The sequence below is a fragment of the Neopelma chrysocephalum genome, unplaced genomic scaffold (assembly GCF_003984885.1).
Source record: "Neopelma chrysocephalum unplaced genomic scaffold, ASM398488v2 Primary Assembly neopelma1_143, whole genome shotgun sequence".
NCBI classification, from domain to species: domain Eukaryota; kingdom Metazoa; phylum Chordata; class Aves; order Passeriformes; family Pipridae; genus Neopelma; species Neopelma chrysocephalum.
The window spans coordinates 6,499,451-6,514,888 of record NW_020897805.1 but is presented as its reverse complement, the minus strand read 5'-3'; the positions used below and the strand labels follow the sequence as shown (position 1 = coordinate 6,514,888).

The following is a 15,438-nucleotide window of genomic DNA, read 5'->3' as shown; positions in this document are numbered from 1 at the left end:
CTCAGCACAAGAAAGACATGGACCCATTGGAACGGGTCCAGAGGATGGCCACGAAGACGATCAGAGGCAGGAGAACCTCTCCTATGAAGACAGGCTGAGGGAGCTGGGAAGCTGTTCTTCAGCCTGGAGAACAGAAGGCTCCAGGGAGACCTTACTGTAGCCTTCCAGTACTTAAAAATGGCTTATAAAAAAGAGGGCGAGTGACTTTTTACATGGACAGATAGTAATAGGACAAGAGGGAATGGTTTTAAACTAAAAGGAGGGATTTAGATTAGAAATTAGGAAAAAATTCTTTATTCATAGGGTAGTGAGACACTGAAACAAGTTTTTCAGTGAAGTATTGGATACCCCAACTCTGGGAGTGCTCAAGGCCAGGTTGGATGGGGCTCTGAGCAACCTGATCTAGTGGAAGGTTCCCTGCCAGAGGGGTGGAAATAGATGATAATTTTAAGGTCCCTTCCAACCCAAACCATTCTATGATTCTATCATTCTATGATCTCAAAGAGCTTTAGGCTGGCCAGACAGAAGGACTCCTCAAGTAGTCCCCAGTGTTGAATGAAAGTCCAAAAATACTTAGTTTTAGTTATTGCTTCTTCCTGACCAGAATAGTAACAGGAAATGGGAAACACATATCTCCACTGCAAGCCTTGGATGTAAGAACAGCTCCTCATAACGTTGATATTATGATTATTTTTCCACTACTTGAACAATTCTGGATAGAAAATACAATGTTGTTGTAGAAATAGCAGATGACTCAGATGTTTGGGTTAAACTTCTAAATCACCTAGGCTTATACAAATTATCAGCATTTACTTTTGGCCCAGTTTATTTTTCTGATCTTTATTTGCATGATCACCCGAATGTATGAAGGACAAGTATAGGACAGAATTAGAACTGCTGGCTGCCACACCTGAGAAAAGTTAATTGTTTCTTCATTCTGCCTTAACTGTACCACCTATATCAAAACCAACAAAAAGACGCATTTTTAAAATATCCTAAGCATAGGTGTTCAGATTTCAAGTTCTGCTGATATCAAAATTACCACAAGATTACCAACAGAGAAAACTGTTCATGTTTTTCCTTTTAGTAAAATTACCCAGATTATTTATTTTTAAACTTTAAAATCTTACCATACTTATTAAAATATGTATTACAGCTTCTGCATTGAAAAAATAGATGCAAACTTACTGGCCCGTCAGGGGAAAATATTTCCATCTAGCACCCAAATATGCAGGACAGGAATGCAGTTGCAATTAAATCTCACTCACCATTCAATTAGGTAACTGAAAGAAACAGCCATGGTTTGTCTAACAGATGTACAGGTCTGGTCTTCATGAAGTTGGAAAGACTAACACTACCATTTCTACTAGCTCAAATTTGTGAAAATTAAAAATGACACCCAAATTTCATAATTGGACAAGGCTAAGAAACAGCATACTCAGAACTGTCATAATGAATCCAACTGTCACTTTCTTAACACCTCTCTCCATTTCTGTCATTATATAGCATTATATTCCTGATACTACAAACCATTTCTGACTAATATATGTAACAGTCTAGCGTGAAACCTTTCAACAAGATTTCACAATTCACAGTAAAAATAGATGCATTGCATTTGTTTAGAGTTAGTTGTATAAAATATTATTAATTTTTGCTATTATTATTTTTTTTAATAGAGTCACTGACTATTATACTATATTTTGGATGAAAAAAATGTTAGAAAGACAGAAATAAGCTTTCCTCCAAATTCTCCATTTTAAGGCTCTTTTTCCACTTTGCCAAATTTTAACCAGGTCAATTGTAATTTTCCATGCTAAGTACCTTTCTGATACCGAATTAGATTTATGTGTGTTCATGTATGTTCACATGCAAGAAAGAAAAAGGGGAAAATACAGTTTTCCCTTATAAAAGGTAATATTATAATTTTGACACAAATATACTGTGGCTCACCCATCATTTACATTAATAATATTTTTGGTTTGGTACGGAATTTGGTTAATAACTCCACAAACATTAGCCTCCTACAAACTTAACAATTTTTCAGTTAACACAGCTCAGTTCAGGTTTGCAAGTGAAGATTGTCAGCACTAGGGTGGCAAAGCAAAGAACTGTTTCCAATGTTTTTTACCTTTGATATTCACCAGCTCATTTTCTGTGTTTTCTATAGATTTCTGAGTGGTACTATAATATAGCCTAATTATGAGAGCAGTAAATTAGCTGAGAAATTAAAGGAAAGACAATGATGACTTCTCCAGTCAAACTGGAATGGTAAATTATTACATAGAATTGAGGGTGTGGCAGGATGTGGTGGGACCTTAGGCCAGTGACACATACAAAAATATGGTACTCAATGCAAAACCTGACCTCGTTAGGAACTGATAGATAAAAGCATTTCATTTGACACCACTAATTTCAAAGCTACTGAGGACTTAAAACTGAAGTTATACTATATATATACACACTACTATAAGAATGTTCTTCATGTAACAAAGCTCTCAGGGTGTATAATGAAGTTTCTTTCCTATGTATTACTTTCAGATAGGATTTACTTCCATATAAATAAAAACTAGAAGAAAGTGAACTATTCTAATTAGATAACTTATTAATCCTTTTAGATTGTTGTTAAAAGATATTTTAGGAGCGCCTGCAAGGAAGTTCACTCATGACATGCAAGTTTATTCAAGCTTAGAGAAAAACTGGTGAATTTGCAATGAATAAAATAGGAAATTATTTTGACATAAATATTAATACAGAAAAACAAATCATCCAAGATAATAAAAATCTAACTTAATTCATACAAACAGTAGGGAAAAAAGTAGCTTTTTATCCTACTCAAATGTATCAGCCAAGGAAGAAATCGGAACCACAGCCTCAGGGCTTATAAAGAACATTTTTTGTATGCAAGAAGAATACCTACACAAACATCCATTTAGGTACTGTGAGACTTTTCTCAACTAAGTGATAACTTGTTTTAATAACAGAAACTTCTTGGAAGTTTGCTGGAAGTCAAATCTTCTTAACAAAAACACAACAAAACAAAACTCCACAAAAAACAAAACCAAAAAAACAAACAAATCAAAAAAACTACCATCATTTTTCACCAGTTTCTCTAACTATCTAGATTTAAAAATCAGTAAATGAACCTTCTACACCCATATCCTTCCTATGCCAAGGAAGAGTGGCTGTCCTTAATAAGTAGCTTGCCTAAACTGCTGTTGATGTACATAACATTTTTTAAACGGATTTTTTATTTGTCAAATGAGACATCTGCTTTTATTTGAGAATTACCTTTACTTAACCTTTTTCCAGTTTTATCCAACATTATTTCACATCATCCAGACAAAACCAAAAGGTGTATCAGCAGCTAAACTGGAATGCTGCACATGTACTTTCTCAAATTACTACCGAATTACCTACATATACAGGGGGAACGAGAGCTCATAGATGTAACGTGACATTAGAGAGATCAAGGGTTAATACTGAACTGTAGGCCCTTTAGGTACACTGAGACTTATGTCTAGTAATGTTGTCCGTGGTCATAAAAACTGAAGCAGTGAGAACACAGTGCTCACTACTGAAAGGGTCTCAGGCACACTGAAATATCGAGTGTGAGAGCACTGAACAAGGTGACAAAAACAGAGGACTGAGAATACATTCTGAAGGGCCAAACATACAGAGTTAACAAATGTGTGCTGCATGCAAGAAAAGATCAAGTGAGCATAACAGATCTGTACATTAACAATGAGGTCGCAACTCTGCTCATAAAACCACGGTATGGATAAAACAGAGACAATTTATATAATACCCCTAAAGGAATGATTATAAAGAGGTGGTTCTGGAGGAAAATTGAGACAGTTTTACATATCACCACGACTGAATGAAAATAAGCACATAGAAATCTCTGTGTTGTAAGCAGAAACACAAAACTAATCAAGATTCGTGTTCTGGAAGACTAATTTTCCAGGTGGGAAAAAAAGAAAGAGTGAGAAAGAGAGGAAGAGAGGAGAAAAAGAATTAAGAGTGATACTCCATATATTTATCAATTTTGAAACCAACAAATTCCTTTGCTTTTTTGTTAGACTGTCTTTGGTGAAAAGCAGTCTTAGGCTGGAAAATATTACTGGGTGGAGCAATAGCAAGTTGGTTTAGAAAAAAAGGAAGAATAGAATACTTTGGATGTCAAAAAAGTAGAAACAAATAAAATATATTTTTAAAATTGCTATAGGAAAGATAGGAATTGTTGAAAGACAAGCTAGTAAAAGTTTGGAAATTATATAGAAACAAGTATCAATAATCATATATTTGGAAAATTACCAGAAAAAGTTCAATAAATCCTTTACCATTTTTCCATACAAGACTGATCAAACAGAAATTGAAGCATCTGTGTACTGGAATGGATATGAGCACACCAATGTGGAAGCAAAATTTAGAAAAGAAGCATCAGTGTGATGGGACTGGATGATCCCCAGCTCGGATTGCAAAGGAGGTAATATGTGACATTATAAACACATAAGCCAGGTTTGCTCATGATGTAAACTAATCTGATCTAGAGGTCTCTAGCATGACTAGAGAAAAGACAGTAAACTGTATTTAACAAAGGACATGTTAAGAAACTGAGAACCACTTCAATAATTTGTCATCTTCAGGGGAAAACAGATAGATTTAGGAGTAAATTTATAATTTAAAAAGGTGAAATATTCCAAACCAATACTTTACCCTAAAACCAAAAAACCTTGTGTCACTGTGACTTCAATAAATCTATTCAGTAACGTTGAAAAAAAATCCCATCTTTAACGAATACATGGAACCAATTTTAAGATATCTCATACTCAAAGCAGATCTTTTTCAGTCCTGTGCTTCCTGTTCCAAAATCGGCAGATTTTAAGCAGATAAAACCAGAATTATTTGGCACTAAAAATTTTCTCTTAAATTTTACTTGTATTAAAAAATTGACCCTTGAGCCTGATGTCATGGTGACTAGGCTATACTGTCACTATGTTGCATAACGGATTGGGTACTCAACAGCAAGGCAGGAAATCTTTAAAAGGCTGAACCACTGGTAGAAAGACAATGTGAATCAACAGAAAAGAAATGAAAGAGACAAAAAAAACAATTTGAAGTTTACTAAGATTTTAAAACAAAGTCACAGATAATTTCTCTATCATTAAAAGAAAGGGTATACTTAGAAATAACAGCTAGTTCGAAACCAGTCCTACTGTTGTAAAAATAGAATAATTCTTTCCACTGGTTGCCCTATTTCTGGATCTTTTTTTTTTAAACCAAACCCAATTGTTCTGTATTGCTGTGACCTCAAAGGCCAGATTTCAGTCAAATCAGGCATCCCTGTGTGATTACTCGAGCCCTCCTCAAGTCTCATGCAATTAAAAGCATCAATACTGACACACATTAATGACAAAAAGTTAATGCAAGGGCTAATTGAGACCATCTCCCTCACAGGCCATTTCACAACATTAATAGCACGGAAAGCAGCCGTTAATATGTAATTAAATTTCCAGGATGCATGGGCTATCAAAACCAGGTAGCTGGAACCCTTCTTCACACTTTTTAACCTCTCATTACCTCTCAAGCCCAAAATAGCCACTGTGCCTGGCAATCCTGTGTTAATACCTTCCCCTACAAAAGCAAACTGGCACAGCACCAAACACCAATTCTGCAGCAACAAAAGCCAGCTCAGGGGAGCAAGCTGCATTTTCTGAGCTTTACCATCAGGGAGATACCAAACAACAGATTATTAACTAGTTTTTCTGGGGTACAGGTATGTAAATGTGTTGCTAACAGCAAATATCAGTCACTCAGAATTTCAAGGCTCTGAATAATTTATTCAAAAATATACCTGTATTCCTCTCATCGAAATTAACTGATTTCATTAAGAAAAGAAAAAAATTACAGTTTTAATTCCTTCTGAATATTTTCCCATGCTGCATCAATTGAAAAAGATTAAAGTGAGAATTGCTAGTCTGGGGTCGAAAGAGATGCTTCCACAATGTTTTAGGGAGAACACCAAGATTTTGAGAGGCAGGTCTTTGTTTGTATCACTGTTACATAAAAAGGAAATCAGAGGTACATTTTCCCACTTTGGGCACACAGCTTGAGCTACCCAAGTTTCTGGAACAGTTACCACTAGCCAAATATCGGCCTGAGTATACCTCAGTATGAGTGCACTTGCCACAGGGCACTTTTAATGCTTTTGAATAAACAGCAGACAATCGCTCATGCCAGCCTCTGATTAGAGTAAAGCCAAAGTGCACTGTTGAGAAAAAGCATCCAATTTATCTCTGAAGCCACATAAAAACCCCTAATCGAACTACCTGTTCCCCTGATAGCTACAAACTACTTGGACTTTTGGGGTTATTTTAAACTTAAAATTTATTTGGCGCCTATAGCAATCTAAAATGAAGACTTTTTAATATTCTGGAATAACAATTGGTACAGCAGACTTCCCAGCTCCTCTGGTCCATCAGAGATGGACCCTTTGTCATTCAATTTAAGGTATAAATTTGAAGTTGGTTTCCAGGAAGAGTCTTAACCACAAAGACTGGCTGGATCTGAATCTATCATCCATCTAAGGTGAATTTTCATTCATCTGGATTAACTACTTTGACTATTTCCAAAATGGATACATTTCTGGTGGGAAAGGAGGAGGAAAGAAGTGCTAGCCTAGCATTTGAATGGACTGCTAATTTTCCAGTGTAAATAATATTTTGTTAAAATTTTTTCAGCCTTATAGTTTTGCATCTTTCTCAGTTCCAGGTAAATGTTGAGAGTTTTGGTTTTATAATCATATTAATTAGACTGCCAAATTCTTCTAAAAGCAACAAGGCCCCAAACATTTTTTGTCCCAATTTAAGGGAAACAGAAAAAATAAAATTAAGGCCCAAGTCCTTAAACAACAGCTAAACCAAGGGGATTTTTTTTCAGCAGTTCTTCAGACACCAAAATACTGCTTCACAATGGAAACTGCAACTGAATTAAGCTACAGTATTAAAAACCTGTTACAAAATCTGCTTTTCAAGGGCTCAGCATCCATGTAAAATCAGGTAGTGCATGTTATATATCAAGGCTATTGCTTTAGAAACCTGACATCATCTTGATGCTCAAGGATATTGATTCACTGATAACAGCACTACAGAATTAAGTTCACTTGAATACTCTGTAGGAAGGACCATACATCTGTTTTCTAAAGTATCCTCTCATGTGAGAACACAGTGAGAGGCAAATGTTTTCAGAGATGGGTTGCCCACCTCATCAAACAAGCTGTGGGCAGACACAACTGCTTAAAAAGCTGCTGCAGAAAAAGAAAGGAATTAATCAGCTCCCCTTCTCAATGATTAGGACAGAGACAGTCAATGTATTTTGTCAGGACTATTTTGGTGAAGCATTGCATTAGGCATCAGGGGAAAAAACAACCCCAAACTTCCTAACAACAAAAATACTGAACTACTGCAATGGGAAAACAGAGGCAACTATACCACTGGAGCATTCAGAGAGTGCAGGCAAAACCAAAAAAGACATAGGTCGAGCTGCTCTGTGGTATAGGAATGAAATGGATCCAAATGCAGTGCCTTTTTTCTAAACTGTGATTTTTAAAAATTTACATCTTTTCACAAAATGGAGTTGGATGAAAAATAACTTCTCCATCAGCTTCAGCAACCATGAAATATTTTCTCTACTTAATATAACAGCTTATTTATCCACAAACAAAAAGTCTTTTCTTTTACTTACATGGTCTTGTGTTCTCAATGCTGTTCCTCATAATAAAAAGTAAACAGATACACAGATATCTACACATAGCTAATGGCAGCTGTGTGCAGCCATCTTTTCAGCCAAAGGACTCATTCATACAATCTAATTGGTTTTAAAAGCAAAGGTTTTCATACTTATAGACATATGGACATAATAACTGCCATTCAAAAAAACCCACAGTAAGTTCAAATTCTTGAATATAAATACTTTTCTGACATAAAATGTAATATTTTGGGCTGAAAACTGAGTATTGACAAAAAGTACAACTTTTGTAATGGTTTTGTGCCCTGGAATTGTACTTTGTAAGTCAATGATTTCTGAATGCAGCATATCATCACTGGAATCAGTTTGCCCTTAACAATCAAGGTTAAAGTTTCTCTCAAGTCTACATTATTTTCCACAACTCAAACTCCACTACTTTAACATCAAAATAGTGCTTGTTAGAGAAGATATCGCAGGTCTAATGCTTGGAATTTGTTACTGGAGTTTAAAATAACAAAATTTTCAGCACCTAGATTGAAATGCAAAATGTTAAATGTAACTTCAGCTGGAGTCTTACCATCAACTAAACACCAAAGCGTATGCCTTTGGCAGAAAAAGGGAAAATAATAAAAAAAAAATGTTCTCTCTTTATTTGCAAACAAAGACAGAGAGGTGGGAAGGGATGAAATTGAGAAGCAATAAGGACTTGGATATGGAAGAGTAAGAAATAAGCACATGGGTTATATTGCTTCAGAAGAACTCAGGAAAACCACTGCTTTTCAGAGACTTTGGTAATTTCTTGGAAGGTGCCCAGACACTCAATAGATAAAACTTAACAGTCCAAGATGATTCTGCAATGAAGTGATTTTGTTGCATTCAACGATAAGTCAAGGAAAAGGACCAGTTCTGACCTCATTCTATTTGTATATTCAGTGACAATTTTGCACATAGAAAAGAAAGAAAATAACAGTAACCGTATTCTGAGTAAAAATATATTCTTTTTTTCTGGATGCCCTCCTGTGTTCTTGTGCTTGCCTGAATTGGTTTTGAATACTACAATGATACAGATGTCACAGCTTCCTCAGGCAGCCTGGGCTTTATGGCAGCTACAGATCAATGCACTGGCATTACAAGTTTTTGTGTGCAACATTTCCAGCTTCTGACTTATGATTTAATTTGATTCTTGACCTACTCATTATCTGTGCAGCAAAGACTTCCAATTATTTTGGCAACTGGTAACCTAGGGACTATTCTGGCATAGCCAAATCCTCACTATCAGCTCCCACTATCAGGTTGTCAAACAACCTCTCCCTAAAACAACATTCCTGTCATCAGCTAGTGCTTTTGCAAAAAAACCCTGTAGGTAACTAAATAAATAGACATCTGAGTGTTCTGCTCATGCAGCTTTTGTAATATGAAGCTGTACAAGTGTACTTGGAATTAGAATTTACTCCATATTTCTACTCTGACAAAGACATTTATTGACAATACAACGACAATGCAAAAACAATAAGAGCAATCCTCCCAGCCAAAGTGGGGACAAACTGGGTCTACCTTAACCTCTCTCATTGGGTCAAATTTCAATGGAGAATGGAATTTGCAAAAAATTAATGAAGTATCCCCCTAGGACAAGGCTACAGAAGGAAAATAAGATTTCAAGTGAGTCCTTCCTATTTTTAAAACATTTTTATGTTCACTTTTATATTAATACTAATGTCTTCATAACAGGAACATGAGTTGGCGATACAGTGACATTTCTATCAATGTGAAAGGTAAAATGAACTGTCTTAAAGAACAAGCTACCAAGTCCATGGTTCTCTGAACACTCATGAATGTCAGTTACAGTCACTTTAATTGCTCTATGCACTCCCACCCCACTGTGGAGGATGCCCAGCCTCAGCTGCTGCTGCCTGTCACTTCAGAACAATCTGTTTCATAATTTTGTTATATCCTCTATCATTGATACCTGTCCCTACAATGCCTTTCTCCACTGTGTCTTCCCAGTGGCACAGGATCTTAAGGGACTCCAGCACCACACAGAGCATCTGAAGAATATTCCTTGTTACAACAGGTGCCCTCCATGGCACAAAGTCTTTTTTTTCTCCTACCCAACCATTTTCCAGCTGAGGTGTGTTACACAGCTAACCCTGAATTCACCTACAATTCCGGTTGACCCAGTGGTACCAAAGATCTATTTTCACTGATGAATTCAGGTCCCCAGGGAGCTCAGATTAAACACTCTTGTGGATAGTCTTCATGCTGCTCACTCACAGGTTGAAGGAGAAAGTTCCTTGTACTCTACAGTAGCGCATGACTCCCTGGTATATACTGCTAACGCCATCATGCAGTGTTAGTTGTGGAAATTAATGTGGAGTGTCAGGTGTAAGGTTGCCATGTTGGTCCAAATTTTCAGGTAAAAAACCCCAAACACCTAAGTTTGATTTTGTCTGCAATCAACCTAAGGAACTATTTCCTAAGCTCTTGGACATGGGCTGCTGTTCTGCTTTATTATGAATTACAAGGCCGGTAAATCCCTCGTACCTTAGGCAAAGTTAGAATTATATATACAATTAAATCAAACATTAAAAAATACTGAAGAGCTCATATCTCATTCTCACAGGACCATCCTTATTCAACAAGACTGGAATAAAAGAAATCATGGTTTTGTACTCAGCAGAGGGAAACACAGACAGAACACCTAGTGGATAATTAACTGGTGCAATCATTTAGAGGGGACATGAAACTATCTTACATTCAGTTTTCTAATCAAGAATGCATTTTAGCTCTTCCACCTTTCTCCTGTTATTTCTTAATTCTTTTTCTTGTTTTCTTTGGGAATTAAGTGTCAGTTAATCAGGATTAAGACCATCCACTCACATTCACACTGCAGAAATACGAAATATGAAACACCACTCCCCTTTTTAGACACAGATGAATTTGACAAATATTCAGAGCATCTGAACACAGTTTGCCACAGAGGTAATATTACAAATAATTTTTAATAAAAGGCACTCAAAAAGCTCACAAAAGCCTTCCAGATTCAATAAACTAGTTAGCAAACAGTGGGAACCTAAATACTTCTTCCACTTCTACTACACTAAAGTATTTACAGCCATCACTGATTTCTGTGAAGGTGTCCTGTATTAGTTTCCCCAAAAATATTTGTATAAACAAACATATGCATACAAGGAGTGTGAGTGTAATGAAATTAAAAACATACTTTGGAGACTTAAGGTGATTAGAAACGAGCAGTGTTTGTCCAGAGAAATCCCTGCCATTTAGTGCAATGTTACCCACTCCAATAGCTTGCTATTGCCTCTTGAGAATTATTTTGGCAATACCCAGGAAGAGTTCTGTCTAGCACTGATTTCTGATCTGCAACATGTCTAAGATGATAAACCAGAGACCCAGAAATTATCTCGACCTTCTTCTGTTAGGAGTAACCACAAAATGTGTCCCTCCCCAATTTATCTTGTGTACAGTTTTGTGGCTCCCAACGTATTTTTTTATTTCTTTTCCATCTGATGCCAAAATTACTGCCCTTGCCCTTGGTTTCCCACTCTCAGATAAACAGCCTATAAAATTGCTGCAAGAAACCAAGTGCTGCTTTTCACACAGCCACAGACAGACTTCCTTTGCTGAACACATTCGGCATCCAGCATCCGTGCCAGGCTCCAAAAGAGAGAGATGATAATGTAATTGCCGAAATGCCCAGAAGTTCCTCCGAGCACAGACTGAAAAGAGGACAGGAGCAGGGAGGCTCTAAAATCGGAGAGTGCATCACATATTAAAAAGTAACTTTTCGGCAGCGCATTGCGAGGCTGAGCACCAGGCAGAGAAGGGGAGCACGCAGCCACATGGTATATTCCTGCCTCTGCCTCTCTCCTCTCTCTCTTTTGGTCCTTCTCTCCGGCTTTCTCTCCCACCTCCTCTCCCCGGTGCTGCCTTCCCCTCTCCCCCCGCCGCAGGCTGCAGAATGGGACACGCTTGTTCCCCAGCCAGCCGGCAGCTGTCACACAGCGGAGGCAGCCAGCAGCCGGTGCGAAGAGTGAGCCTACTCTGTCATTTAGGATGACTCACTGGAATCTGGCATTAATTTCTCTTTTTCTGATAGTGGACGGAGAACAACCAAAAAGCTACACTGGACTAGACCAAGGTAAGAGATTTAAAAGTCTTTTTTACCCTAAAGCCGTCCAACGCTCTGAGGGTGCCAAGCTATGTACAAAAGCTGGCACTGTAACTAATTCGGTGGGTGTCTGAACACCTGGCATTCCATGCCATCAGTGTGTCCTTCTGGTGTTAACCCTGTGTGTACCACCCAGCTGCACCCGGGGGGAGAGACAGCAGGTCAAAATACAACCCAGTGACTGCATTTTGCCCCCTTAATGCAACTTTTACTGCTGTACTACCACCTGCTCCTATGGACACAAGAAGCTTCTCAATATTGCTAAATGATCAGCCTTTTGTGTTCTGCTGCTGGGAATGTAGCATACCAGGCGTCTGTCATGGACTCCGTGTGGATTCATTCCCACAGCAGTTGTTTCATCACTTTAATGAGTTGGAATTCCACAGTACACAGAAACGCTTCCCTGTCATTTCCCCTCTCTCCGAGGGGTTCTCACAGGATCATATAGATACGATCCATTTTTAGGCTTTTCAAAAGTAGTGCTCACTGAAACCACCAGAACAAGTCTGCTGAAGCACAGGCAGTGCTGCACTACATATTCTGTCTGCATTCCTCTCTATTTTTTCTGCTGTGAATCAAAAATTCAGTGTTGCAGGAGGGTTTTTGCAAGGACAGTAAATGTCTCTGGCATAGCAATTTAAAGTAAAGGGAGAAGCTGCTTCTCCCCATTCTGAAATCCTGGCAAAATGCTCTTCTTCCATTTTCTGAGGAGGTACAGTATTTCTAGTAGAGTTATCTAAGCAGGTTTCTGCTGGGGCGGATTGATGGTTTTTAGTTGTGATTTTAATGAAAAGCTTTCACTGAATGTCTACAGCTTCATTTCTGTCAATCCAATGCTTTTTACCAAATGGCTTACTTCAGAGGGTGACACCTTTAACCCAGCAGCATGCTTTTCTAAATCTATAAACAGAATAACAGACTAGCTAGGGTACATTGCAGAATCTCACAGTCTTACCTTCAGATCTTTAATGGTGTAACTGCAGTGGAAGACATTTGGTTTGGTTTACATGTTCTCTGTACTGTGGAAAGTGTCACAATTGTAACTGAATTTACTTGTGTTTCTTATACATAATATGGTATTTTTCTGTAATACCTTACACATTCTGTTTGTTCAGACCTTCTGTGTACTGGCAATAGGCTTATTAAGAGTTGACTTTTAAACCCACAAAAAACTGCCCTGACATTATTGCCATAAAAAGGAATCTCTGCTCAAAGAAGATGACAGGTCCCACATTGATCACATCTACAGACATGAACAAACAGGTATCAGCAGTTTACACCAAACACCATTGAGCTTCCAGGTAGTCATCAAGACCACAGTCTCTTGACCCAGTACGAATACTTTTGGAATGAACTCCAACATGGCACCAGTAAACACTCCCCTTAGTTACTGCTCATCCATGCAATCTTTAAAATAGATTAGGGGAAAAAAGATTCTTATTTCAGAGAACTTACAGGACTTAGGTAAAGAGCTTCAGGAAGAGGTAGGACAACAGCTTGATGTGTCAGCATGGATTCTACATCACTTTCCATCAGAACATGGTACATTTTTCCACTTGTAAAAGTGGAAAGCATTTACCACCATTATGCTTTATTTTTAACCATTTGGACAACTGCAGAGACTTTAGTACATTTTTTTAATAATCTTCCTTTTTTTTCTTAGCATTTAGATATGATACCTGACTGCATAGTTATCAGATTATTTCCAGGGAAAGTAATTCTAAAGTACAATTCAGACAACAGATCATTGTGATTCTGTCTTTAAGCAGTTGATAATAGTCATGCTACTTACTTTTAAATTAGTAGCTATTTATTGTTTGCAAGCCCTTAGTCACTTGCTACTGTAGCACGTCATAGTCTCTGGGGGTCTAAACAGCTATTTTTGAGCCTGTCTGGCTAATGTCTAGAATAGAAAATTAACCTGTTCACAAGTTGGGTTTTTCTGTGCTATTTTCCTTTCTTTTGAGACATCAGTTTTCATGTGTGTGGCTCCTTTCAGGTGGAATCTCAGTCCATTTAAATGCAGACAATTTACTGTGATAACAGTTTATTGTAGCTTAGCAACAAGAGCTAAAAAAATCAAGTTACATCTATCACACATGCAAACCTTGTATTGTGCTGCCCTGTATTCAGCAAATTAAACCCTTGAGATAAATGACATTCTAGACCAGTCAGTTTAATATCATTAGCTGGGCTGACCGGTTGTTCTAATTACAGAAGTCAAAGACTGCAGGAAGCAGCTGCAAAGTCAGCACATGTGCAAGGGGCTGTTTGTAAAGCACAAACACATGCTTTAATTTGAGGCTTCTTTGTTGCAACATGAATTATTAAGGAAACGTATGGCATTTAATATCACCGATAGAAAAATGGCCAGGCTATGGTCCAGGTGGTAAGACTTATATGAGTTGCATGGGGTTATCACTGGTCTTTCCGTGAAGTTTAATTTCTGGTGTAATATTTTCACCAAAATAAACAAACAAGCACTTCCAATGCTATTTCGCTGTGATGAGGGGCTCTTGGGGCATTAATTTACTGGTAAGCTAGGAGAACAGCAAGAGGAAAATTAGTGGACTGCAAAGAGCAGCTAGCACCTACTGCTACCTACTGTCCTACCTCCAAATTTTACTCCAAATGGAGAATCAACTATCCATGTGAAATGTTCAAGGGGCAATAAGATGCATAGCTGCTATACTGGAATTGGTATGAAACAACCCTAAGACACAGATGCTCAACTCTGGAGCTCTGATTCAGTCTAAAAAGATTAAACCAGCCACAAACCAGCTAAGTGGAGTCAGGCAGCTGCTTTGATGGGTGGCCAGGAATCCCCTCAGCTCTGAGTTTCACATCCCTCTTGGTGTTTCACCTCCACAAACTGAAGGCAGGAGAGGGAGAAGTTTTGCTGTGGTTAGTTAAGTGGATTTAGTCTTATAACTGATTTTATTCTGAAAAGACAAATGTTCAGCCAAGACCTTCAGCTCAAAAAATCAGCTTAAATAGAAGCTGCTTCACTTCAGTTCTCTGCTATTTCTCTTTATTTCACTGGAACGTAAAGTCTCATCCAAAGATGAAGAGCTTTAAACAAATCAATAAGGTTTACTCATCAGGAACATAGCAGTTTTTGATAACAACTTCTACAAAGGTATAAAATTCATCCCAACTACTCAATAAACCATATTCTGCATATAGGCTTGCAAAAATGCATAAAGTTTCATTCTCCATTGCAACAAGCACACTTAGCCACTTTCATAGTTCACTATTAATGTCACTGTAACTCAAGCAGGTGTAGATCTATTCATTGCACCCTGAACAGAGTCAAGATGCCCTCATTCCCACTGCACAGTACTTTGTTAGAAGGTAAGCAAGCTGTACCTACAAGGAACAGTTTGAAGAGTTCTATTAATCATCATTAATATGGTACTTCCAATTGAACTTTACATAGGCCCTATTTTTAGAACACAGGACATTTTCACACTTCCTATATTGCTTTCCAGAAACTTCTTGTGACA

General features: G+C 37.6%; 1 protein-coding gene and 1 long non-coding RNA gene across 3 annotated transcripts in view; both read left to right on the top strand.

Annotated features, from left to right (window-relative positions):
• The first annotated feature begins 524 nt into the window (after positions 1-524).
• LOC113975741 lies at positions 525-4,457 on the top strand. The gene is made up of 3 exons (XR_003536908.1): positions 525-653; positions 2,168-2,268; positions 4,357-4,457. It is a non-coding gene; the product is annotated as an uncharacterized LOC113975741 (long non-coding RNA).
• A 6,929-nt stretch (positions 4,458-11,386) lies between these two features.
• Positions 11,387-15,438, top strand: part of RASGEF1A (RasGEF domain family member 1A) — a 159,369-nt gene continuing 155,317 nt past the window's right edge. For both annotated transcript variants that reach the window (XM_027700078.1, XM_027700076.1), the window contains exon 1: positions 11,387-11,902. The gene's annotated coding sequence lies outside the window, so the exon portion shown is untranslated. The remainder of the gene's footprint in view (positions 11,903-15,438) is intronic.